The following is a 26232-nucleotide window of genomic DNA, read 5'->3' as shown; positions in this document are numbered from 1 at the left end:
AATGTGCCTCAAGACTTCAACATCGCAAATATCAGAAAATGCAAGATTAATTTTCTACAGAGGACCTCTTCAGCAAGGCTTTCTGCCCTATCATAGGCAATACATAGTGATCCCTCTGTGGCGCAGCTTTGCCAAGTAAGATCTATTGGAATAGTTTGGTTTGCAATTATGGCTTACATTGTCTAATAAGGTTTATTTTCCCAGGTTCTAATCTCAGAGGATGTGGGCCAGAACAGTGTGGATGGCAAATGAGAAGGAAGTAGGTGTAGTCCCGTGTAGCTCAGTTGGTAGAGCATGGCGTTTGCAATGCCAGGGTTGTGGGTTTGATTCCCACGGGGGGCCAGTATGAAAATGTATGCACTCACTAACTGTAAATCGCTCTGGATAAGAGTGTCTGCTAAATGACTAAAATGTAAATGTGTTACTCCAGAGCACTCGATCAAAGTTTGTGGTGGCCCCCAGATAAATATGACAAAGCAATAAAGGATTGGTCCACACTCTCTCTGAAATGGTAGTCATTTCAGCTTCTGAGGCTAAAACTGACATCATGTAAATGGTAGATAAATTATACTTGAAAATGCACTAAGTAAAAACAGCTGGTTGTTAAAAATGACTGTTAAATTGTTTGAACCCTCACCCCACCATTCAGAATCAAAACAGCAATGTGAAGATGTCGAAATCACCAAAGCCAGTGAAGTGGAAGAGATCTCCAAGAGAAACCGAAACTACATTCAAATGATTTATATCTGGATGTTTAAACGCACATTGACAATTTGTGTACATTCAATTTACTTGGCATGGTTTTTATTCTTTACATTGTTGTTTAGAATCACGAATATAATCTCCCACTTCCAGCCACTACTGCCTCCAAGTTATGTAAGTATGGTAGTGTCATACCCTGATCTGTTTCACCTGTCTTTGTGATTGTCTCCACCCCCCTCCAGGTGTCGCCCATCTTCCCCATTATCCCCAGTGTATTTATACCTGTGTTCCCTGTTTGTCTGTTGCCAGTTTGTTTTGTTTCGTCAAGCCTACCAGCGGTTTTCCCCTTGCCCCTGCCGGTCTCAAGTTCCAGTTGTCCCGGTTTTGACCATTCTTCCTGCCCTGAGCCTGCCTGCCATTCTGTACCTTGTCACACCACCCTGGATTATTGACCTCTGCCTGCCCTGACCCTGAGACTGCCTGCCGTTCTGTACCTTTTGGACTCTGATCTGCATTACTGACCTCTGCCTGCCCTTGACCTGTCGTTTGCCTGCCCTCTGTTTTGTAAGAATCTTTTGTTACTTTGACACTGTCTGCATCTGGGTCTTCTCCTGGAACGTGATAGGTAGCCTGAAATGCTGATTACTAACCGGTCCATTGTCACTAAACCCTAGCCACTGAACAACCACCTTGCCTTTTGATATACTGGAAGGAGCTTTAACCGCATGACTTTAACTGATCCAAATCTACAAGCTAGTGGGAAGGTAGCCTCAACCCAGATGAATTACTCCATGTTTCACCATAGTTAGTATAGCGAGACAAACTTGAAACTGAGCTGAAATCCATCTGGATTTTTGGGGTAGGAGCTTGGGAGGTTAATTTTGGCATGTTGTAGAATTGTGGTTTGAAGTTTGGTAATGTGTTTGTTTACTTAAGTCTTCTTCCACTTAAATTAAACTTAAACGGATGACAAATGTGTGTAGAAATGCATGTTTATTTTCAGGCAAAAGTCTGCCCAAGCCCCTGCCAAAACATGCCCTGAAGTTCTAGAACCTGTGCCACTGCTATCCAGAAGCAAAAGGCTAAAATGCAGCACAAGCCACCAAGTAATGACCCTTCACAATGTAAGCCAACTCCTTTGTCTTGATCATTGTATTTGAGAGAGGTTTTGTAGTAGTAAAAACAATTGGCATGATGTTGTCCAATCTTTTATTGAAGAGAATCTTCTCTCACATGGCTTAACCCTGGCGCATGAGTGCTAGAGGTCTCCTTCTGCCTTCTTAATTGAGGGATCTCCCTCACAAAGTCACTGCAAAGAATCAGACCCTTTTCCTGTTGACAGACGCAAATATGAAACTCTCCATTTAGAATTCTGGTTTGGTAGAAATTAGATTGTGTTTAGGTTGCCTTAAAAGTTTGTAGAAAAATGCTTGATGTTATTTTACACCGAGCTTGGTTGAGGAATTTGACTTCAACCTGAACAAGAGGGAGGAAGATTTAATAAAGATGGAAGAGCAGCTAATGGAGAATGATTTTCAGAAATACATGGTGAGAAATTAAATGTTTCATTGGCATGAGTTGGGATGACATAATATTGCCATGTAGTACTAGATGGGAAAATCCTGTCCGTGTGTAATGCATTAGTGTCCTTTTGTAAAATTACAGATATCTCAGGGCTCAAAGCTGGGGGGAAAGACATCCCAGAACAGGTGAAGAGAGCATTTCATTGTTAAACTAATACCATATTTGTTTCACTTTTAAATTAGTGAATGGTGTGTTGCTTGTAAAGTACAGTACATATTTTGTGTTCTATACAGAACCCTGACAAATGGCCTCATGTCAACAATGAATATGAAAGGAAACAAAGGGAAGAGGGCAGCATCATTAGGTGGCATCCAAATCATTACATTTTACATGGCATTTGAATATCTTCTCTAGCTAATATTTGTCGTCCCCCCCCCTTTACAGCAGGTGTGAGTCTTGGCGAATCAAAGGCTACAGAAGCAGAAATACTACAGGCGACGTCAACCTGCCTGAAATATGCACCTGATCGCAAGGGGGCAGTGGGAGGGCCAATTAGTAAGGTGATAACAGTTCTTAAGGCATCAAAGCCTGTTACGAGAGTGCCTATTTTTTTTTTTGGTTATCTAATTTGTGTTTCCAGAAGCCTGTGCCAGTAAAAAAAAAAAAAAGGGGGATTTTTTTTATGAATCTCTTTTGTGGTTCAATAAATACATTTTAACCGATTTACACAATGCTGTTCCAAGATACTGCTCTAATTGTGTTGCACAGAATGACAATAGCCACTGTAGTATAGACCCTAAGTCTGGAAGATACATTTAGCAACATGAGTACAATTGTATTATACGTACATATCAGGGTGCTTTTCAATTGTGTGCAACATCAGAAAAGTCCTGCCTGATACAGTTTGTTTTCCGATTGGCTCAGGCTCTTATTCTTATTTAATGTAAAGAAGCCTACATCACAAAATGGCAACTACTTCTAAACATCTAATCAACACACTTCATGGATTGGTTACAATCCCTGTTTAATTTATGGTGTGTTTTGGTCAAATCAGATCAGTGTGTTCTCAACCTCACTCCAATATTCAAATGTAGTTGATTTTTAGTCGAGTATAGTTTTCAAACTCGATAGTACCGAAACAAAAAAAAATACCGTTGGCTGTCTTTTTCAGTAGGCGAATAAAGGTTGAAATCTCATTGATCAACGTCTGAACCAAATTTTATCAAAATGTCCACGTTGAAATTATGTGGTGTGCCCAATGGGTAGGCACTTCCCTTACCTGTTCAGAACTAATGCCTAATCTCAACCGTTGATTATGACGTTTATCCTGCCCCCTGGCCAAAAGTTAAAGACTGAAGTCAAACCTTGAGATCTTTTTGCAGCAGATCCATCTCCCCCACAGCTCTCATATGACCAGTCAGGACATCTGTTGCTCTGCTTGCTCTCCATATCATTAGCTGTATTAGAGGGCGTTATGACACTGGTATAGCTAGAACAGCTTCACCACTCACCAAGCTGCTCACTGCTCTTCACTGCAGTTAAATAACAACACTCTCACACCAGCCCTGATGTTTGGTCTCCAAGTAATCCATCTTCAATGGTGTGTCTTTGTGCTTGTGTTGGTGGGGGGTCTGGCTCGAGTGGTAAGCACATCTGTTGCGTTTGCAATTGCGTGATCATTAATACCAGGTGACTACTGTTTGTATTTGACATTTTTAGTCATTTAGCAGACACTCTTATCCAGAGCAACTTAGTGAGTGCATACATTTTCATACTGGTATTGGTACCAAGTCCTTCCCTCAGTGTGTAAACCCAAGGACAGAATACAGTCGTCATGCATGTTTTCATTACTTTTTCCATGCTGTGATGCACTATTCACTTAGATTGAATTCTAGCCCCAGGCTTGTAGCTTATAGGCGTTAAAGTGTGGTGCACTAGACAGCCGGCAGTGCACCTTTTTAAAGGCATTTTCCCAGACGTTTGCGGAGATCGCGTTCACGACACTGCATGTCGGCTCAAGCGTAGATTACCTTTAAAAGACTATTATAGTGTGCTGCACTATAATGTGGCCTGCAATGGACTCCAGCCCCAGTCTCTTCCATGTATGTTCATGTAGTGGAGTGGAGTCTTGAGTCACTGCTGTATGTGAAACAGGCTAGCTAGCCTAACAGTCCTTTACTAATGCAGGCTCACTGTAATCATCCACTCATTTGAAGGTTAAGAGGTGTTCTGGTTTGTTTGTTTTTAACGTTACATAAGACTGGAGCTTGGGATTTTGTAGGTGCTGAGAGTGTCTCCAAAATGGTGTTGATGTTCCATGATCATTCTTACTATGTTAATGTGATTTCCACTGTGTATATACACTGTCCCTCTTCAATCCAACCTCTGTATATTCACTCAGACTCAATACATCCTCCACAATTGTGTGGGAGTATAAAATGGAAATATGCACTGTATATTTGTGTGTCTAATTCTTTGTATGCCTGTAGAGAAGAGTAGGCCTACTTTATGTGGGTATGATGCATTACGTGTGTGAGAGAGAGAGAGAGAGAGAGAGAGAGAGAGATACAGTATGGTGGGGCGGCAGGTAGCTTAGTGGGTAAGAGCGTTGTGCCAGTAACCGAAAGGTCGCTGGTTCTAATCCCCGAGCCGACTAGGTGAAAAATCTGTCGATGTGCCCTTAAGCAAGGCACTTAACCCTAATTGCTCCTGTAAGTCGCTCTGGATAAGAGCGTCTGCTAAATGACTAAAATGTAATGTAAAATGTGAGAGCACAGCAGGTCTGTCTCAGTTTTGTTATGTACGTTGTCTGAAAGGTAGGCATGGCTTATCTTAATGGGGCTGCTGGTCCTGCCATTTCCATAACACACACACTTTGCTTTTCCATACAGTAGATGGGGAAACCACATATTTGTGTTTTTATCCACACATGCTCACACCCCAATTCACCCCACTTGAGAGAGAGTGCAACAAAGAGGCAGAAGGCAGCTGAGAAAGATACAGATATTGACAAAGTCAAGGAGAGGCATAGAGAAAGACACTTTCTATATTTACTCACCCATCTGTCTGTCTCACACATACACGCACACACACACACACACTCAAACACACACACTACTCATACACAATCTCTGTCCCCTACTTGTACTGTACACAAATAAACACACCCTATCTAAGCAGCGTTTCATCCACAATTTCCTCTGTGTTCCTAATGTTTACAGTCAGGCCCTTTTCAATGGAAACTGAGAGAAAGGAAAATATGACAAACTGAAGCCACTGTTTGCTTTTCCCTTCAAGCCTAATTGCCATATTCCCAAAGAAAGCATTGAATCTTCCACAGAACAAATAAATGCTCCTCACACATCCACACACATTTAATCTCCTCTAGTTATTATTTATATGCGTATTTGCTTACCTTTTTGTTATGTAATGGAAACAGAAGTTGCTTTTTCTGCTTTGTGGGGAGACTAAGGTCTCATCCACCACGGAGTCAAAGGTCAAAGTCATTAAGCCATACTTCCCTTTCCCATCTCCAGCCAGTAACAACATTATAGAGCAGCCCCGAGCAGTGTTAATTTGGCACAAAACGAAAGACTACTGACTAAAACAGGATGAGACAACCTGAACTCCTTTTTGTTTTCTGTTTTTAAATGTTATGCTACAGAGTGCCCTGAAGAACATATCCCAGCCGATGTGAAGAAGACTGGGGATTGTGAACATCTTTATGAAACTAAACTATGAGTTAAAGAGACATATTCCAAAGATATCATGAAGGGATCATATACATATTTGGAAATCGGGACACAGACAGATAAAATAGCATAACACTGAATTGTGATGTCTTTATATTTAATATTCTGTTTCAACTGACTGGTGTTTAATTGCACATAGCAAATGCCTGTGATTGGAGAGTCAGAAGAGGCCATGTTATATGTGAAAATGTGATTGCATTATAAATTGTATTTTAATGTTTAAGGACTCTTGGAAGATTAGTCCAAATAAGATCCTAATCAAATAAAATAAGATCTGTCACCCTATTTCTCTCTCTCTCTTTTTGTGTGCGTGTGTCCATTATTATGGCATTGTTTCCATCCTGTTGTGTGCCCTCTGTGTTCTTTCTAAAATAAGATGACATTGTGAGTGTTAAAGTGAGTGTTAGTAAAGGTGTGCACACACTCAATAGGGACTAGCAGAGGCTTGGAGGAAGGGTGAGTCAAAGGATGAGTGTCAGGCTCGAAAGCTAGTAAAAATGGAGGGAACGTCAGTCATGCAAATCATTCCTCACAAAATAGTTTATGTAAATGAAAAAGCGATTGGAAGTTCACTCCAATCAAAATGGAAAAAAGCAAATGGCAATACCGTGACTGCAGACGATGGACCTACTGACCCTGGATAGAGATGGAGTGAATGAGACTATAAAAGGACAGCGAGAAAGATTAGGGTTTAATGAGTGAAAGACATGACCTGGGAGCATCTGATCACCTGATTGATTATGTCAGCTGATGGGGTCATGGGATACATTATGGGTAGAATGCTATTTAGGTCCATTTAGCCTGTAATTGTGAGTGTGTGTGTGTGTGTGTATGCGTGTGCGTTCGTGCATGCATGCCTTTGTAATCATGCATGTGTGCGCACGTGCGTGATTACTTTCATGCATGCAAGTGTGTGCGTGTGTGTGTGTGTGCTGGTAAGAAGGTCAGGAGGGGTGATGGCTAGGCCAAGGTAGATTTGTTCTCAGAATCAGAGGATGAATGTACAGTCCCCAAGCTGGTGAATTTCCACAGTAATGACAGGTTCATCCCAGTGAGCACAAGACGTTGAAAAGTCGTTTTAACATATTTTCTACCAAAAATACATCTTGTCAATGTCTTTTCACATCTTTTGCTCATAGGGATTCATCATGTGGACAAAACCTCAACACAAACTCTCTATTGGGTTATGACTAGTGCTGGGAGCGACGAGAAATTAGTATTTTAAAGGCAATGTTTCCGCATTTGTGGATATCCCATTCACAGTAAACGCTGCATATGTTGGCTCAATAGGAAATTGCCTACAACGCGCGATCGGATTGAAACCCGGCCTTAGACACTCAAAACACTGGAGTAGGCGACATATCACCAGAAATGTATTTCCTGAATAGTTGGAAATGTATTTCCTGAATTGATTGGATTTAATATTCATCCAGCAGATCAGCCAGTGGATTTTTCATGTCACGTATTCATCTGTCTTGTTCGTTAGTCTTACCCTTATTGTTTTCTTGGCAGGATTGTGAATTCAGAGCATGATGTGCCATCAGGATCTATTTATTTTCCAGAGCTTACAAGTACTTCTGGTCAACGGTAGACCTTCCATTCAACTGGTCCAAGGTGTTACATCAATACCTAAGTTACGCAATGGCTTCCTTGACTAAAATCATTAAAGAGAAAACATACTTTGCCGCCCAATATTTGCAAACAGGATGTTCTAACAAACATGTTATCCTTTGTTTCCTGTGAAGTGTAATATTTCGGCAAACGTGGGAATAGTCGTCAGAGGGGATGGGGGATAGTGTGTCTGTGTCTGTTTATACACTGCTCAAAAAAATAAAGGGAACACTAAAATAACACATCCTAGATCTGAATGAATGAAATAATCTTATGAAATACTTTTTTCTTTACATAGTTGAATGTGCTGACAACAAAATCACACAAAAATTATCAATGGAAATCAAATTTATCAACCCATGGAGGTCTGGATTTGGAGTCACCCTCAAAATTAAAGTGGAAAACCACACTACAGGCTGATCCAACTTTGATGTAATGTCCTTAAAACAAGTCAAAATGAGGCTCAGTAGTGTGTGTGGCTTCCACGTGCCTGTATGACCTCCCTACAACTCCTGGGCATGCTCCTGATGAGGTGGCGGATGGTCTCCTGAGGGATCTCCTCCCAGACCTGGACTAAAGCATCCACCAACTCCTGGACAGTCTGTGGTGCAACGTGGCGTTGGTGGATGGAGCGAGACATGATGTCCCAGATGTGCTCAATTGGATTCAGGTCTGGGGAACGGGCGGGCCAGTCCATAGCATCAATGCCTTCCTCTTGCAGGAACTGCTGACACACTCCAGCCACATGAGGTCTAGCATTGTCTTGCATTAGGAGGAACCCAGGGCCAACCGCACCAGCATATGGTCTCACAAGGGGTCTGAGGATCTCATCTCGGTACCTAATGGCAGTCAGGCTACCTCTGGCGAGCACATGGAGGGCTGTGCGGCCCCCCAAAGAAATGCCACCCCACACCATGACTGACCCACCGCCAAACCGGTCATGCTGGAGGATGTTGCAAGCAGCAGAACGTTCTCCACGGCGTCTCCAGACTCTGTCACGTCTGTCACGTGCTCAGTGTGAACCTGCTTTCATCTGTGAAGAGCACAGGGCGCCAGTGGCGAATTTGCCAATCTTGGTGAATTTTTAATGAATTTATTTGCAAATTATGGTGGAAAATAAGTATTTGGTCAATAACAAAAGTTTCTCAATACTTTGTTATATACCCTTTGTTGGCAATGACACAGGTCAAACGTTTTCGGTAAGTCTTCACAAGGTTTTCACACACTGTTGCTGGTATTTTGGCCCATTCCTCCATGCAGATCTCCTCTAGAGCAGTGATGTGTTGGGGCTGTCGCTGGGCAACACAGACTTTCAATTCCCTCCAAAGATTTTCTATGGGGTTGAGATCTGGAGACTGGCTAGGCCAATCCAGGACCTTGAAATGCTTCTTACGAAGCCACTCCTTCGTTGCCCGGGCGGTGTGTTTTTGGGATCATTGTCATGCTGAAAGACCCAGCCACGTTTCATCTTCAATGCCCTTGCTGATGGAAGGAGGTTTTCACTCAAAATCTCACGATACATGGCCCCATTCATTCTTTCCTTTACACGGATCAGTCGTCCTGGTCCCTTTGCAGAAAAACAGCCCCAAAGCATGATGTTTCCACCCCCATGCTTCACAGTAGGTATGGTGTTCTTTGGATGCAACTCAGCATTCTTTGTCCTCAAAACACGACGAGTTGAGTTTTTACCAAAAAGTTATATTTTGGTTTCATCTGACCATATGACATTCTCCCAATCCTCTTCTGGATCATCCAAATGCACTCTAGCAAACTTCAGACGGGCCTGGACATGTACTGGCACTAGGGACACGTCTGGCACTACAGGATTTGAGTCCCTGGCGGCGTAGTGTGTTACTGATGGTAGGCTTTGTTACTTTGGTCCCAGCTCTCTGCAGGTAATTCACTAGGTCCCCCTGTGTGGTGCTGGGATTTTTGCTCACCGTTCTTGTGATCATTTTGACCCCACAGGGTGAGATCTTGCGTGGAGCCCCAGATCGAGGGAGATTATCTGTGGTCTTGTATGTCTTCCATTTCCTAATAATTGCTCCCACAGTTGATTTCTTCAAACCTTACCTACCTTACCTATTGCAGATTCAGTCTTCCCAGCCTGGTGCAGGTCTACAATTTTGTTTCTGGTGTCCTTTGACAGCTCTTTGGTCTTGGCCATAGTGGAGTTTGGAGTGTGACTGTTTGAGGTTGTGGACAGGTGTCTTTTATACTGATAACAAGTTCAAACAGGTGCCATTAATAGAGGTAACGAGTGGAGGACAGAGGGGCCTCTTAAAGAAGAAGTTACAGGTCTGTGAGAGCCAGAAATCTTGCTTGTTTGTAGGTGACCAAATACTTATTTTCCACCATAATTTGCAAATAAATTCATTAAAAATCCTACAATGTGATTTTCTGGATTTTGTTTTCTCAATTTGTCTGTCATAGTTGACGTGTACCTATGATGAAAATTACAGGCCTCTCTCATCTTTTTAAGTGGGAGAACTTGCACATTTGGTGGCTGACTAAATACTTTTTTTCCCCACTGCATATGATCCTACTCATGAGTAATTTCCTTATTGGAAGTCTCACTTTAGTTTAAGAGGGTTGATGTATCTCAATCAGATTGTGATTGGCAACATAATAGAGTTATGTCTTGTGGTTAAATTATATAATTATGTCTTGTGGTTACATTACAGTCATACAAAAAGCTTGAGTGAGTCACACAAGTACACATATTAATGAGCTTTTTTGCACTCACTGAGGAAGAGGAGGCTACTCTGAAAATGGGTAGTTGCCATTTGGCCAAAACAAAATTGAACAAACAATTTATTCTAAAATTAAAGTAAAAAAACATATAGTTGCAATAAACTATGTCTAAACAATTCAAAATGTTATGTGGCCACCTTCGATTACATTTTTTACATCTAATTTAATGAACCAATTCATGCATTAGAGCAAGAGTCGGCAACAGGCCACCCGCGGGACAAAACCACAAAACCGGCCCGCAAGTTATTTTTCAAGAAAGGGAAAGTAACTGAACTGAATGACTACCGACCTGTAGCACTCACTTCCGTCATCATGAAGTGCTTCGAGAGGCTAGCCAAAGACCACATCACCTCCTCCCTCCCGGATACACTCAACCCTTTCCAATTTATCTACCGCCCCGACAGATCCACGGACAACGCAATCGCCATTGCACTGCACACTGCCCTCACTCACCTGGATAAAAGGAATGCATATGTGAGGACGCTGTCCATCGACTACAGCTCGGTCTTCAATACCATTGTACCCTCTAAGCTCACCACAAAGCTCTCGGCCCTGGGACTGAACTCCTCCCTATGCAACTGGGTCCTGTCCCCGAGGGCCCTCACAGTGCTCTACAGGAGCACCATCGAGAGCATCCTGTTGGGCTGCATCACAGCCATGTACGGCAACTCCACCGCCGCTGACCGCAAGGCTCTACAGAGAGTGGTACGCTCTGCCGAATGCACCATCGGGTGCACACTGCCTGCCCTCCAGGACCTCTACAACACCAGGTATCACAGGAAGGCCAAGAAAATCATCAGGGACCTCAGCCACCTGAGCCACAGCCTGTTCTCCCCGCATTCATCACTCAGACGCGGGCAAAAACTGACAGATTGGCCAATATCTTCTACCCCCTCTAGTCAGCTACTTGCTCCCCCTGTCCCCCTCCTCCCGCTCCTCCCTCCCCCTGCACCCCCTGCACCCCCTGCCCCCTCCTCATCCCCCAATGGACATTTATCCTTGTTACTCACTCGTCACTCTATGGACAAGTCTCCTTGTTTACACACTTCGCCACTTTTAACTGCAGCAACTGTATAGAATTGAAAACTAGTTGTAAATATGTATATACACTGAGTGTACAAAACATTATGAACACTTGCTCTTTCCATGACATAGACTGACCAGGTGAATCAGGCTTTGATCCCTTACTGATGTCACTTGTTAAATCCACTTAAATCAGTGTAGATGAAGGGGAGGAGACAGGTTCAAGAAGGATTTGTGAGCCTTGAGACAATTGAGACATGGATTGTGTATGAATGCTATTCAGAGGGTGAATGGGCAAGACAAAAGATTGAAGTGCCTTTGAACGGGGTATGGTAGTAGGTGCGAGACGCACTGGTTTGTGTCAAGAACTGCAACGCTGCTGGGTTTTTAACTCGCAACAGTTTCCCGTGTGTATCCACAATGGTCTACCACCCAAAGGACATCCAGCCAACTTGAGGGAAGCATTGGAGTCAACATGGGCCAGCATCCCTGTGGAACGCTTTTGACACCTTGTAGAGTCCATGCCCTGACGAATTGAGGCTGTTCTGATGGCAAAAGGGAGGGATGCAACTCAATATTAGGAAGGTATTCTTAATGTTTTTTACACTCAGTGTATACAGTGGGGAGAACAAGTATTTGATACACTGCAGATTTTGCAGGTTTTCCTACTTACAAAGCATGTAGAGGTCTGTAATTTTTATCATAGGTACATTTCAACTGTGACAGACTGAATCTAAAACAAAATTCCAGAAAATCACATTGTATGATTTTTAAGTAATTAATTTGCATTTTATTGCATGACATAAGTATTTGATCACCTACCAACCAGTAAGAATTCCGGCTCTCACAGACCTGTTAGTTTTTCTTTAAGAAGCCCTCCAGTTCTCCACTCATTACCTGTATTAACTGCACCTGTTTTAACTCGTTACCTGTATAAAAGACACCTGTTCACACACTCAATCAAACAGACACCAACCTCTCCACAATGGCCAAGACCAGAGAGCTGTGTAAGGACATCAGGGATAAAATTGTAGACCTGCACAAGGCTGGGATGGGCTACAGGACAATAGGCAAGCAGCTTGGTGAGAAGGCAACAACTGTTGGCGAAATTATTAGAAAATGGAAGAAGTTCAAGATGACGGTCAATCACCCTCGGTCTGGGGCTCTATGCAAGATCTCACCTCGTGTGGCATCAATGATCATGAGGAAGGTGAGGGATCAGCACAGAACTACACGGCAGGACCTGGTCATTGACCTGAAGAGAGCTGGGACCACAGTCTCAAAGAAAACCATTAGTAACACACTACGCCATCATTGATTAAAATCCTGCAGCGCACGCAAGGTCCCCCTGCTCAAGCCAGCGCATGTCCAGGCCCATCTGAAGTTTGCCAATGAACATCTGGATGATCCAGAGGAGGAATGGGAGAAGGTCATGTGGTCTGATGAGACAAAAATAGAGCTTTTTGGTCTAAACTCCACTCGCCGTGTTTGGAGGAAGAATAAGGATGAGTACAACCCCAAGAACACCATCCCAACCGTGAAGCATGGAGGTGGAAACATCATTCTTTGGGGATGCTTTTCTGCAAAGGGGATAGGACGACTGCACCGTATTGAGGGGAGGATGGATGGGGCCATGTATCGCGAGATCTTGGCCAACAATCTCCTTCCCTCAGTAAGAGCATTGAAGATTGGTCGTGGCTGGGTCTTCCAGCATGACAACGACCCGAAACACACAGCCAGGGCAACTAAGGAGTGGCTCCGTAAGAAGCATCTCAAGGTCCTGGAGTGGCCTAGCCAGTCTTCAGACCTGAACCCAATAGAAAATCTTTGGAGGGAGCTGAAAGTCCGTATTGCCCAGCGACAGCCCCGAAACCTGAAGGATCTGGAGAAGGTCTGTATGGAGGAGTGGGGAAAAATCCCTGCTGCAGTGTGTGCAAACATGGTAAAAAACTACAGGAAACGTATGATCTCTGTAATTGCAAACAAAGGTTTCTGTACCAAATATTAAGTTCTGCTTTTCTGATGTATCAAATACTTATGTCATGCAATAAAATGCAAATTAATCAGTTAAAAATCATACAATGTGATTTTCCGGATTTTTGTTTTAGATTCCGTCTCTCACAGTTGAAGTGTACCTATGATAAAAATTACAGACCTCTACATGCTTTGTAAGTAGGAAAACCTGCAAGATCGGCAGTGTATCAAATACTTGTTCTCCCCACTGTATATGTACAGTATTTCTTCTTGAGATCTTTTTCTATTCTATAATTCTACTTAGTATTATTACTATTATTTTTATTATTATTATACAATGGGTGGGTCTAATGCTGAATGCTGATTGGTTAAAACCGCATTCAAGCTGGTGTCTATTCCACAAGTTACCACCGGCTAAATCTATGATGTTAAAATGCGTATATTTATTCTGTTCCATCTGACTGCGCAATCCACTGTCTCATCAACTAAACTTGATCTCCACTATAAAAAGCATCTAGACATTATCTCACATTTCTTTTAGACTAACATTTAGTTATCAACAACTGAGATTTGTATAAACCTTGCGGTCTGTCTCTCCGACATTTGCAATATTGTTTCAATATTCAAATTCGATCTCCAGCTGTTCCACAGTAATAAATGTGTCGGGAGGAGACAGACAGGCATGCAGAGTTTCTCAGCCAGTCGAAATCATGAATCAGCTGGCATCATTTTTATGGATATATACAAAGAAATGTCAATAGAAAGCAGGTAAAACGAAACGAAGTGCAGCTAGTTTGCAGTCCTTCCAGCTTCAGTTTGAAGTGATTGTGTTAGCTGTGTTGTTGGCTAGCTCCTGTGAACAACAGTGTCCTGACGAGAGAGCACATTTCCTATGCCAGGTGAAATCGCGGCTTATTAGCTCATTGTTATGGATGTATCCAAATAAATGTAACTAGAAAACAGCTTAAACAAATGCAAATGCGGCTACTTTGTTGTTTTCTGGCTGCACCGTTTACTTTACTGTACGTTAGCTGTAGTTGGCTAGCTAGCAAGCAAGGGATAAGAATGTTGCTAGCCAGTATGGCAATAGAACATTTAGAACGAACGACTGGGTCGCGTCCATAGATACAGAACAAAAAGACTAGGTGTGATGGGTGATTTGACGGAGTCAGGCGCAGGAGGTTAATACAGAGTTTCGCAGAAATGCGTCAAACAGTCCAGTGCACAAAAAAGGCGCACTGGAACCAAACAGGCACACGGGAAAAAATACCCCGGCAATACAAAATACACGGAGCTCAACCGAGCTACACTCTCCTCATGATAAACAATCACACACAAGGACAAGAGGGCAGAGGGAACACTAATACAAGTACTAATGAGGGGATATGAACCAGGTGTGTGTAATAAACAAGACAAAACAAATGGAATGATGAGATGAGGAGCAGCAGTGGCTAGAATGAAAACAAATAATACACTGCATTCATTTATTCATGATCCAAGTTGAAAAACAAAGCTTTTAGTAATATGTCACAATTTTGAGCAATTTAATTCAAGTTATATTTGTGTTTGCCGTTATGGACAAAGAAAAGGGCCATCCCGTCAACCACCCAAATATAGTTTACCAAGCTACTAATTACTTCACACTGGAAGAAGTTAAGCTGCACTAAAGCTACCCTTAAGAAAAAATATAATTTACTTAACTAAAGTTACTTTGATAAAGTAGTTCACTACATCCAAACTACTTCGTGAAAAATTATCAAATGTAAATATGAAATGTCATAGATGACAAATCAGATCACATTGGAGTCAAATGTTAAGAGAATGTGTATTTGACCCTATAAAAAGCCTATAGAAATGTTTAAAGTGAGAATTAGGCATGTCTGATGCCAAAAAAGAAGGAAGGAAATTATTACTTCGCCCAAATATTATTTTTTTGTTGCAGTATTTTGCTACACCAGTGGTTCCCAACCGCTGTGCTAGCAGCACACTGGTGTGCCTTGAAGAACTCTTGCAATTTGTTTGTATTTTAGCTAACCCTAACCATAACCCTTTTCCTAACCTTAACCTAATACTCCTAACCTGCTACATTAATTATCCTAACCTGCTGCATAAGTTCTCCTAACCTTCTACGCAAAGGAAAATCTAACAACACCTGTATCCCATCTAGTCAAAACCCTAATTTACCGGAGCTAAATAATATATAAATTTCTGGTGCAGATTCGTGGGAAGCTCTTAAAGGGGTACACACAAATTAACCATCATGAGTAAGGAACTAAGAAAACTGAAAATATTTCAAATAAATAATAAAAACTTTTGTCACAGAAAATTGATGATTTACAATATGGATCAGATGAGATGGAGGTCATTACCACTAAATAAATAGGGACATTTTTGGTGTGCCACACAATTGTATATCGTATCAAGGTGTGCCACTGTTAAAAAAGGTTGGGAACCACTGCGCTACAACATTACATGGCAAAAAAGTAGGCCTTACACAACAAATCACCATACCACAGGTGTGACCTATTTGCATGCCAACTAAATAAAGCATTTCTATTGGTTAATTGACAGCTCATGTGATTCTAATTCTGTGATATTGGGCACGTTCCTCTGCCCAGGCGTTACAGATGCATGCCAGATCTTACAACGCCTGGATAGGTATTTTACGTATCAGCTAACCACATCATATGTTACAGCAATCTTGTGTCCGACGGCACAGTCAATGACATGGCACGCAACTATTGGTTGATGCATGCAACGTTTGAGCAGGGGAACGTAACCTCTTAACTCCTGTCACTTTCCACCTCGTGACATATGCTTACACCTGCATGAATTCTAGTCTCAGGTGCCATGTGCATCATTGTTAAAGGGCAGTTGTCATACCTGACCTTGCAGATGTATCTCTTATTCCTCCTCCCCCACAGTAACACTTCTCCTTGCCCCTCTCTGTTCACTTTACCAATACATTCCATTGATAAGCCAAGGGTTCTGATGGTCTGTCAGACTGGTGCAGGTGCATAACAACCTCTTCTGTACTTTAAGGTCTTCGGTGTATGCAACTTGAATGATAAAGTGCCCCTCAGAGAAGGCTTTGCTTTGAAGGCATTTCTTTGAAGGCATTGCTGTTCTCACCTGTTCGCTCATGTGCTACCGCTCATCCCTCTCTCTCTCCCTCCTGTAAAGACATTGTCAAGGTAAGACAGAGAGGACAAGTGTCAGTGTGGAGGAGTGACGAGGGGCTGAAGAGAGAAGAGTGGTTGTTAGCTTCTGCTGTTACATAATCATTAACTCAATACATTCCTTTGGCTTCTGTGGACAAGACTGAGGCTTTCTGTTGCATACAATACAACCAGGTCAAAACAGGAAATGAAATGTCAAATATGTAATGACATAATGTAATGATATATTGTAAAGGCGCTGACAAACATTGGCGTATCAGAAGGGACCTTGACCAGGAAGACTGGGAGAGTGAAAACCAGATTGGTCCTTTGTTACTGTATGGTTTCCTCTTAAATACTGGACATCAGTCATGATGTACTGTACAACATCCACTTTATTTAGTGGTAGTTGGTCATTGATTTTGAAAAGTCGTGCTACCAAATGCTGTGGAAATATTTATATGAGTCGTATGTTGTGCCATCTAGAAGAGCTATTGTTAAAGTGGATTATAGTGATTAATGTGTGTAGTAACGATCTTGTCTGTGTTTTTAAACCAGTATGGCTATAATACATTATGCACTATAGTCTTATAAGTCATTATAGTTTATGATCTATGAAACATCATACTGAGTTTTATAACCGCTTATGAGTTATTATGGATGCTTATAGTCAGAGTTATAATGCATTATAAGGGATGTTATCAGGGTTGAAAGTAAGCCGGTATGGATGCTGGAATTATTTTAGAGCGGACAAACGTGCACAGGAAGCCTACAGAAGCCTTTTGATGTAATCAGATGAAAACATCATGACTGGTTGTGTTTCTGCTACATTAAAAGGTCATATACAGTATTTTAAAAAATGTATTACAAATCTTTACTATTAGGCCCACAGATAACCTTTTAAATGAAGGTTGCATCAAGGCCTGGTACAGTAAATGCTCCATCCACGACCGCAAGGCCCTCCAGAAGGTGGTGAAGACGGCCCAGAACATCACTGGGTCCGTGCCTCCACCCATCCAGGACATGGTACCTGAGGAAGGCACACAGCATCATCAAGGACCCCACACACCCCAGCCACGAGCTGTTCTCTCCCTTATCGTCGGGCAGACGGTATCGGAACATGAGGTCTGATACCAACAGGCTCAGAGACAGCTTCTATTTACAAGCCATCAGACTGCCGAACACTTGAACTGGACTGACAACCTGCTCTGATTCTCCGCACCTTAGCACACATCACAACTGCTGCAACCAGACAATTTTTATACTGCTACATTTATAGACTTGCACCCCATCCTCCCTTCATCAATACGTGTAAATATTGTACTATAACATGTGCCCTACTGTATTATACTTATGCTAAAATGGCTATTCTATTCTACTGCCAATTACTTCATGTTCATATTCTTATTTTTTTACTATTTCTTATTGTTGTTGCATTGTGGAGAAGGAACCTGCAAGTAAGCATTTCATTGGACCATGAAATACCATGCGTATCCCGTACAACTAATAAATACAACTTGAACTTGAACTTGAAATTAATAGGGATTCTGTAATTCTATGATTAGGCCCATTAAAAAATTTAAGCACGTGAACATACAGAATATCCCATACCGGGAAGAAATTAAACCTACTTTCACCCCTGAATGTCATAAAGCATTATACATACACTGAGTATACCAAACATTAGGAACACCTTCCTAATATTGAGTTACCCCACAGTTGTGTCAAGTTGGCTAGATGTCCTTTGGGTGGTGGACCATTCTTGATACACACAGGAAACTGTTAAGTGTGAAAAACCCAGCAGCGTTGCAGTTCTTGACACAAACCGGTGCGCCTGGTACATACTCACATATCCCGTTCAAAGGCACTTACAGTGCCTTCAGAAATTATTCACACCCGTTGACTTTTTCCACATTTTGTAGTGTTACAGCCTGAATTTAAAATGGATTAAATTCAGATTGTGTATTACTGGCCTACACACAATACCCCTTAATGTCAAAGTGGAATTATGTTTTAATTTTATTTTTTCAAATTAATAAAAAATGAAAGGCTGAAATGCCTTGAGTCAATAAGTATTAAACTCATTTGTTATGGCAAGCCTAAATAAGTTCAGGAGTAACAATGTGCTTAACAAAGCACATAATAAGTTGCATGGACTCACTCTGTGTGCAATAATAGTGTTTAACATGATGACTACCTCATCTCTGTACCCCACACATACAATTATCTGTAAGGTCCCTCAGTGAATTTGGACACACCTACTCAATTTCAAACACAGATTCAACCACAACGAACAGGGAGGTTTTCCAATGCCTTGCAAAGAAAGGCACCTATTGGTAGATGGGTAAAAAAAACAACAGACATTGAATATCCCTTTGATCATAGTGAAGTTATTAATTACTTTGGATGGTGTATTAATATACCCAGTCACTACAAAGATACAGGCGTCCTTCCTAACTCAGTTGCCGCTCAGGGATTTCACCATGAGGCCAATTGTGACTTTGAAACAGTTATAGAGTTTAATGGCTCTGAGAAGGAGAAAACTGAGGATGGATCAACAACATTGTAGTTACTCCACAATTCTAACCTAAATGACAGAGTGAAAACAAGAAAGCCTGTACAGAATCAAAATATTCCAAAACATGCATCCTGTTTGCGACAAGGCACTAATTCACCTTTCAGCAGGACAATAACTTAAAACACAAGGCCAAAAATACACTGGAGTTGCTTACCAAGACGACATTGAATGTTCCTGAGTGGCCTAGTTACAGTTTTGTCTTACATTTTCTTGTAAATCTATGGCAAGAGTTGAAAATGGTTGTCTAGTAATGATCAACAACCAATTTGACAGAGCTTGAAGAATGTTTTAAAGAATAATGTGCAAATATTGTACAATCCAGGTGTGCAAAGCTCTTAAAGACTTAACCAGAAAGATTCACAGCTGTAATCGCTGCCAAAGGTGATTCTAACATGTATTGACCCAGGGGTGTGAATACCTACAGCACCAGTCAAAAGTTTGGACACACCTACTCATTCCAGGGTTTTTCTTAATTTTTTACTATTTTCCACATTGTAGAATAATAGTGAAGACGTCAAAACTATGAAATAACACATATGTAATCATGTAGTAACCCAAAAAAGTGTTAAACAAATCAAAATATATTTTATGTTTGAGATTATTCAAACTAGCCACCCTTTGCCTTGATGACAGTTTTGCACACTCTTGGCATTCTCTCAACCAGCTTCATGAGGTAGTCACCTGGAATGCATTTCAATTAACAGGTGTGCCTTCTTAAAAGTTAATTTGTGGAATTGCCTTCCTTCTTAATGCGTTTGAGCCAATCAGTTGTGTTGTGACAAGGTAGGGGTGGTATACAGAAGGTAGCCCTATTTGGTAAAAGACCAAGTCCATATTATTGCAAGAATAGCTCAAATAAGCAAAGAGAAACGACAGTCCATCATTACTTGATTACATGAAGGTCAGTCAATATGGAACATTTCAAGAACTTTGAAAGTTTCTTCAAGTGCAATCACAAAAACCATCAAGCTCTATGATGAAACTCGCTCTCATGAGGACCGCCACAGGAATGGAAGACCCAGAGTTACCTCTGCTGCAGAGGATAAGTTCATTAGAGTTAACTGCACCTCAGATTGCAGCCCAAATAAATGCTTCACAGAGTTCAAGTAACAGACACATCTCAACATCAACTGTTCAGAGGAGACTACGTGAATCAGGCCTTCATGGTCAAATTTCTGCAAGGAAACCACTACTAAAGGACACCAATAATAAGAAGAGATTTGCTTGGGCCAAGAAACACGAGCAATGGACATTAGACCGGTGGAAATCTGTCCTTTGGTCTGATGAGTCCAAATTGGAGATTTTTGGCTCCAACTGCCGTGTTTTTGTGAGACGCAGAGTAGTTGAACGGATGATCTCTGCATGTGTGGTTCCCACCGTGAAGCATGGATGAGGTGTGATGGTGTGGGGTTGTTTTGCTGGTGACACTGTCTATAATTTGTTTAGAATTCAAGGCATACTGAACCAGCATGGCTACCACAGCATTCTGCGGCAATACGCCATCCCATCTGGTTTGCGCTTAGTGGGACTATCATTTATTTTTCAACAGGACAATGACCCAAAACACACCTCCAGGCTGTGTAAGGGCTATTTGACCAAGGAGAGTGATGGAGTGCTGCATCAGATGACCTGGCCTCCACAATCACCCGACCTCAACCCAATTGAGATGGTTTGGGATGAGTTGGACCGTAGAGTGAAGGAAAAGCAGCCAACAAGTGCTCAGCATATGTGGGAACTTCTTCAAGACTGTTGGAAATGCATTCCTCATGAAGCTGGTTGAGAGAATGCCAAGAATGTGCAATGCTGTCATCAAGGAAAAGGGTGGCTACTTTGAAGAATTATCAGCAACCATCAGTCCTGTGTTCCAATGGCACGTTGTGTTTGCTAATCCAAGTTTATCATTTTAAAAGGCTAATTGATCATTAGAAAACCCTTTTGCAATTATGTTAGCACAGCTGAAAACTGTTGTGCTGATTAAAATGGGCCTATGTACGCCTATTTAGATATTCCATTAAAAATCAGCCATTTCCATCTACAATAGCCATTTACAACATTAACAATGTCTACACTGTATTTCTGATCAATTTGATGTTATTTTAATGGACAAAAGAATTGCTTTTCTTTTGAAAACAAGGACATTTCTAAGTGACTCCAAACATTTGAATGGTAGTGTATGTATGTATGTATGTATGTATGTATGTATGTATATATGTATGTATATTATTTCACTGCTCTAGGGATATAATTGTATGGAAAACCTTATTTACTATTATGTATTGATTTTTATCTTACATTTTTTCACTCTTTATGCGATGCGCAATGCAGAGAACACCGGAAGAAGAATGATCATTTAATTATCACAGTGAATTATTGTAATGTTTGTTTATGTGTCAATTAATCCCATAAGCGATGGGTTGCCAATTGGCGATTAGACACGAAAATAAAATGTCATTCATTCATTCACACAGTGGATCCTGGTGCAAGGCTGGGGCTGGTTGTACAGTTTGTCTGTTCCTACTGCTCTAATCCAGGGCCTAGGGTTTTCGGGGTTGCTGGAAAGAAGAGTGTAACTCAATCTGAGGGATATACTGTACACATGTAGCCATGTACTGTATGGTAATTTGATAGGATAGGACAGACACAGACAACAAAAGATACAAAGTCCCTGTATTCTCCTTCTCCAGTTATCCATCAGCTGTAGAGGCTAGAGGAGATATTGTTTGTGCAGGCTGTGGGTGCCGGGCGTGTGTGGGTAATACTGCTAAATTACTGGACAAATAAATACCACAGTAGAGAAAGGAAAAGAAGCAAACAAAGGTGGAAGTAAAAGCTTCAGACAAAAGTTGTGTTGTTGACTACTTGGAGGCTGTCAGTCTGTCTGTTTGGGGAGACATGAATAACTCCCACCTGTCTGTCTGTCTGTCGCTTTCTGTCTGGCTGTCTGTCTTTCTGTTTGTTTTGACAAACTGTGTGGCCAAAGCAGACAGATCGGCCCTTGCCTACAGGTGTTACCATGGAAACCTCAATATTCATATGCCCTTTGCATCCAGGCAAGAACAAACCAGTTTACTGTCATTCTGGTTCACTCCCAGCAGACATACACTGAAATGATTCACATAAGCAATGTATCTCTTTCTCTAACTTAAGCTTCTTCAGATGAGTCAATCTTGTGGTTCAGACTGCCCTGGGGTTATGAGGTACAGTCATAAAGTATTATAACTTGTGTGTAACAATGGTCGTGTCTACACTTGACACTTACATGCGACTTCTGCTATCAGAATAAGAAAAGATGGGTCTAGATGCACAAAAGTTGTTTTGTGGTCTGATTGTGTTCAGATCTGTCTGACCGAAAGCACATACAGTGGGCAATGTCATCAGCACTCCTCTGATAAGTCTCCAGAAAACGTGTGTTTTGTGGCCGAGAGGCAGCTTTTCATTATATTGTTGGAGGAGAGCGTTTGGGGAACATGTTTGCTGGCCTCATAAATGCTAGCCAGCTAACTAATATTTAAAAAATACGTTTTTTGTTTGGCTAGAGTTATGCTAACTCGTTTGCAATCCCTTTAGCGTTGCTTGCTAGCTAGCTACAGAGGTTAGCTGGCTACTTAGCTACAGTAGTTAGCTACTGCCATCAGTTGTTGTTGTGTTATTATCATATTTTGCCTATTCCACCTTTTGTAGAATGCATACTTGCACTTGAATATAGCTTGGAACGGACAAAATGTGGACACATTTAAATGTAAATGTAGACGCATGAAGTGTTCGAAATTCCATGATCAGAACTCCATTATCAGAATACAAAAGCTGCATGAACTGTCAAGTCTAGACATGGCCAATTTGAACTGACATTCTGGAATTTTCACCTCTGACCGTCTTAAACAACATTTCTCCTGAGTTTTTCTGCATGAATTTGGAATGTATGGTCACAAGCCATAGTTGCTCCTTTCTCTGTCTCTTTGTCTCTACTTCACCATCAAAGCTAAGGGGAGGTATAAGGCCAAAAGTTTGGGGCTACTCATTATCTCTCTACTGCTTGGCAGATAGGACATTGTCTGACATAAATACACTACCAAGCCACAAAATGGCATGTGCCTTCGTGTTCAAAGAAAGGTGGAGCAGAGCTTGGTTTTTCCTCAAGCTCTGTAGAACCAGACATAAACCAGGAGCTGCAAGCACTGACCTGTTGCATGCAATCATAAGCTATCTGATATGGACGTCTAGACTTAGAAAGACCTTTCCAGACATTCAGAGAAGAGGTTCTCATCTTGACTCACTGTTCTGTTCACTGTCGGTCACATTTCATTAGGTTTGCTATACTATAGTCCTGCCACAGTACACTACAGGTGAGAAGCCTCCTCTTCTGCAGTGAGTCTAGTTATTTTGACGACACTCAGGAGGTCCTGTTTGCTGATGTGTCAAAAATGTTACAATAAAGGGATCTTTAAGGGATATTTTTGGAAAACCCGTAGGGAGTAGCTACCTCAGAAAACCTTGAAGATGTTGATGAGTGAACACCATGCGCTCAGTCAGTCAGTGTTGCTGGGAAGGTCAGTTCAGGTAAGCGGAGGAAGAGGAGGAGGAGTGTTTACGACACTTACTGTCCTGCTGAGGTCCCCTGTGGTTAGTCAGTGACCTCTGGCCAGATGATCACTGAAGATGAGTATGGAGATCATACCGTAAATGGTTAACTGATTCTAGTATCAGCACAGGGTCAGATGGGGATGGTGAGACATTCAGTAATGTTTTACAGGGCTTTGGATCATGCCTCTGTTGATTTCTTAAGCCCTTAGGCTCGGTGGGGTCCAATCCGGCCCGTGAGTGGTTTGCGTATTTTTATTTTTAAAAGACTAATATAATAATATGATAATGGACCTACATTTATACAGTTTCTTGACTGTGTCCAGCTCGCTAATAATCGCTCAAATTAAAGCTAGACAGTCAGGGAGTATCGACAATTCCGACAAAATTAGTTTGACAACCCTGGTCTACACCTACTTTAAATGCATGTAGTCTCAAAGCAATGACTAGTGTCAAAGCCTGTTGACTTAGCCTGCAAGCACCTATGGCAGTAGATGGCAGTTGTGAGGTGAGATCCAGATAATGTTTTTCGTAATATCGTTGCGAGTTATACAGCAAAGTGTTACATTGTGTCTGTCTACAGAACATCTCAGTAGGCTTTGATACGGTATACAATGCGTTTCAAACTAAAGGTTGGTAATTGGAACACCAATTATGGTAGATGGCCTACCTGGTCTTGTCGGTGCAGTTCATCTTTGGCAAAGATGATCTATATTCTGAAAAATAGACTGACCGCTCTAACAATGGGAATAAATGTCAGCGAAAAAATAAGGCAGAAGGGATCAGGTGGGAACATTCTAGCCAATGAGAGGGCAGCTACGCGTGTGACAACAGGCACAGCTCCAATATAAAATCATTTTTCTCAAAGTTGGCAGAATACCACCTGCGTCCACTAATATTTTGGGGCGGAGTCAAGCCTCTCACTTTGCCTCTTCCTCTCTGGTTACTCAATAAAGATGAACTTTGAACCACGTTACCCAGAAAACACCACGTAGTCGGCTTCAACGAGTCCGAGTTGGCTGTTGTATCTGTTCTATGGTTCTACTACGACTTAATATTGGTGAAGATGTTGTGACAGAAACTTCATACATTTTAGAGGGTCAGTTATTATGGAATGAGTTGCTATCAGCACATACTGTATATTTGCCAAAACCACTATAATGTGAAAGTGACCATATTTATCTAAGCCGTGTCGACTTGCACACTTGTTACTTCTGCTATCAGAATACGAAGATCGCATTGAAAAGACACGTCTAGACGTGGTCTGATTGTGTCCAGATCTATTATACTGAACAACATACACTACTGGTGAAAAGTTTTAGAACACCTACAGGTCATTGTCCTGTTGAAAAACAAATGATAGTCCCACTAAGCCCAAACCAGATGGGATGGCGTGTCGCTGCAGAATGCTGTTTTAGCCATGCTGGTTAAGTGTGCCTTGAATTCTACATAAATCACAGATAGTGTCACCAGCAAAGCACCCCCACACCATAATACCTCCTCCTCCATGCTTTACGGTGGGAACTACACATGCAAAAATCATCCACTCACCCACACCGCATCTCACAAAGACACAGCGGTTGGAACCAAAAATCTCAAATTTGGACTCCAGACCAAAGGACACATTTCCACCGGACTAATGTCCATTGCTCGTGTTTCTTGGCCCAAGCAGGTCTCTTATTATTATTGGTGTCCTTCAGTAGTGGTTTCTTTGCAGCAATTTGACCATGAAGGCCTGATTCACACAGTCCCCTCTGAACAGTTGATGTTGAGATGTGTCTGTGACTTGAACTCTGTGAAGCATTTATTTTGCCTGCAATTTCTGAGGCTGGTAACTCTAATGAACTTATCCTCTGCAGCAAAGGTAACTCTGGGTCTTCCATTCCTGTGGTGGTCCTCATGAGAGCCAGTTTCATCATAGCGCTTGATGGTTTTTGCGACTGCACTTGAAGAAACGTTCAAAGTTCTTGAGGTTTTCTGGATTTACTGACCTTCATGTCTTAAAGTAATGATGGAGTGTCATTTCTCTTTGCTTATTTGAGCTGTTCTTGCCATAATATGGACTTGGTCTTTTACCAAATAGGGCTATCTTCTGTATACCCCCCCTACCTTGTCACAACACAACTGATTGGCTCAAACGCATTAAGAAGGAAATAAATTCCACAAATGAACTTTTAACAAGGCACACCTGTTAATTGAAATGCATTCCAGGTGTCTTCCTCATGAAGCTGGTTGAGAGAATGCCAAGAGTGTGCAAAGCTGTCATCAAGGCAAAGGGTGGCTATTTGATATTATATTTGGATTTGTTTAAAAAAAAAATTGGTTACTACATGAACCCATATGTGTTATTTCATAGTTTTGATGTCTTCAATATTATTATACAATGTAAAAATTAGTAAAAATAATGAAAAACCCTTGAATGAGTAGGTGTGTCCAAACTTTTCACTGGTAGTGTATATACTATGGACTCCAACATTGCTCGTCCTAATATTTCTGTATTTGTTAATTCCATTCTTTTACTTTTTAGAACACAAGCATTTTGCTACTCCCGCAATAACATCTGCTACATGGTTCCATG

Source organism: Coregonus clupeaformis, chromosome 31, assembly GCF_020615455.1.
Source record: "Coregonus clupeaformis isolate EN_2021a chromosome 31, ASM2061545v1, whole genome shotgun sequence".
Classification (NCBI taxonomy): domain Eukaryota; kingdom Metazoa; phylum Chordata; class Actinopteri; order Salmoniformes; family Salmonidae; genus Coregonus; species Coregonus clupeaformis.
This window is presented reverse-complemented; position numbering follows the sequence as displayed.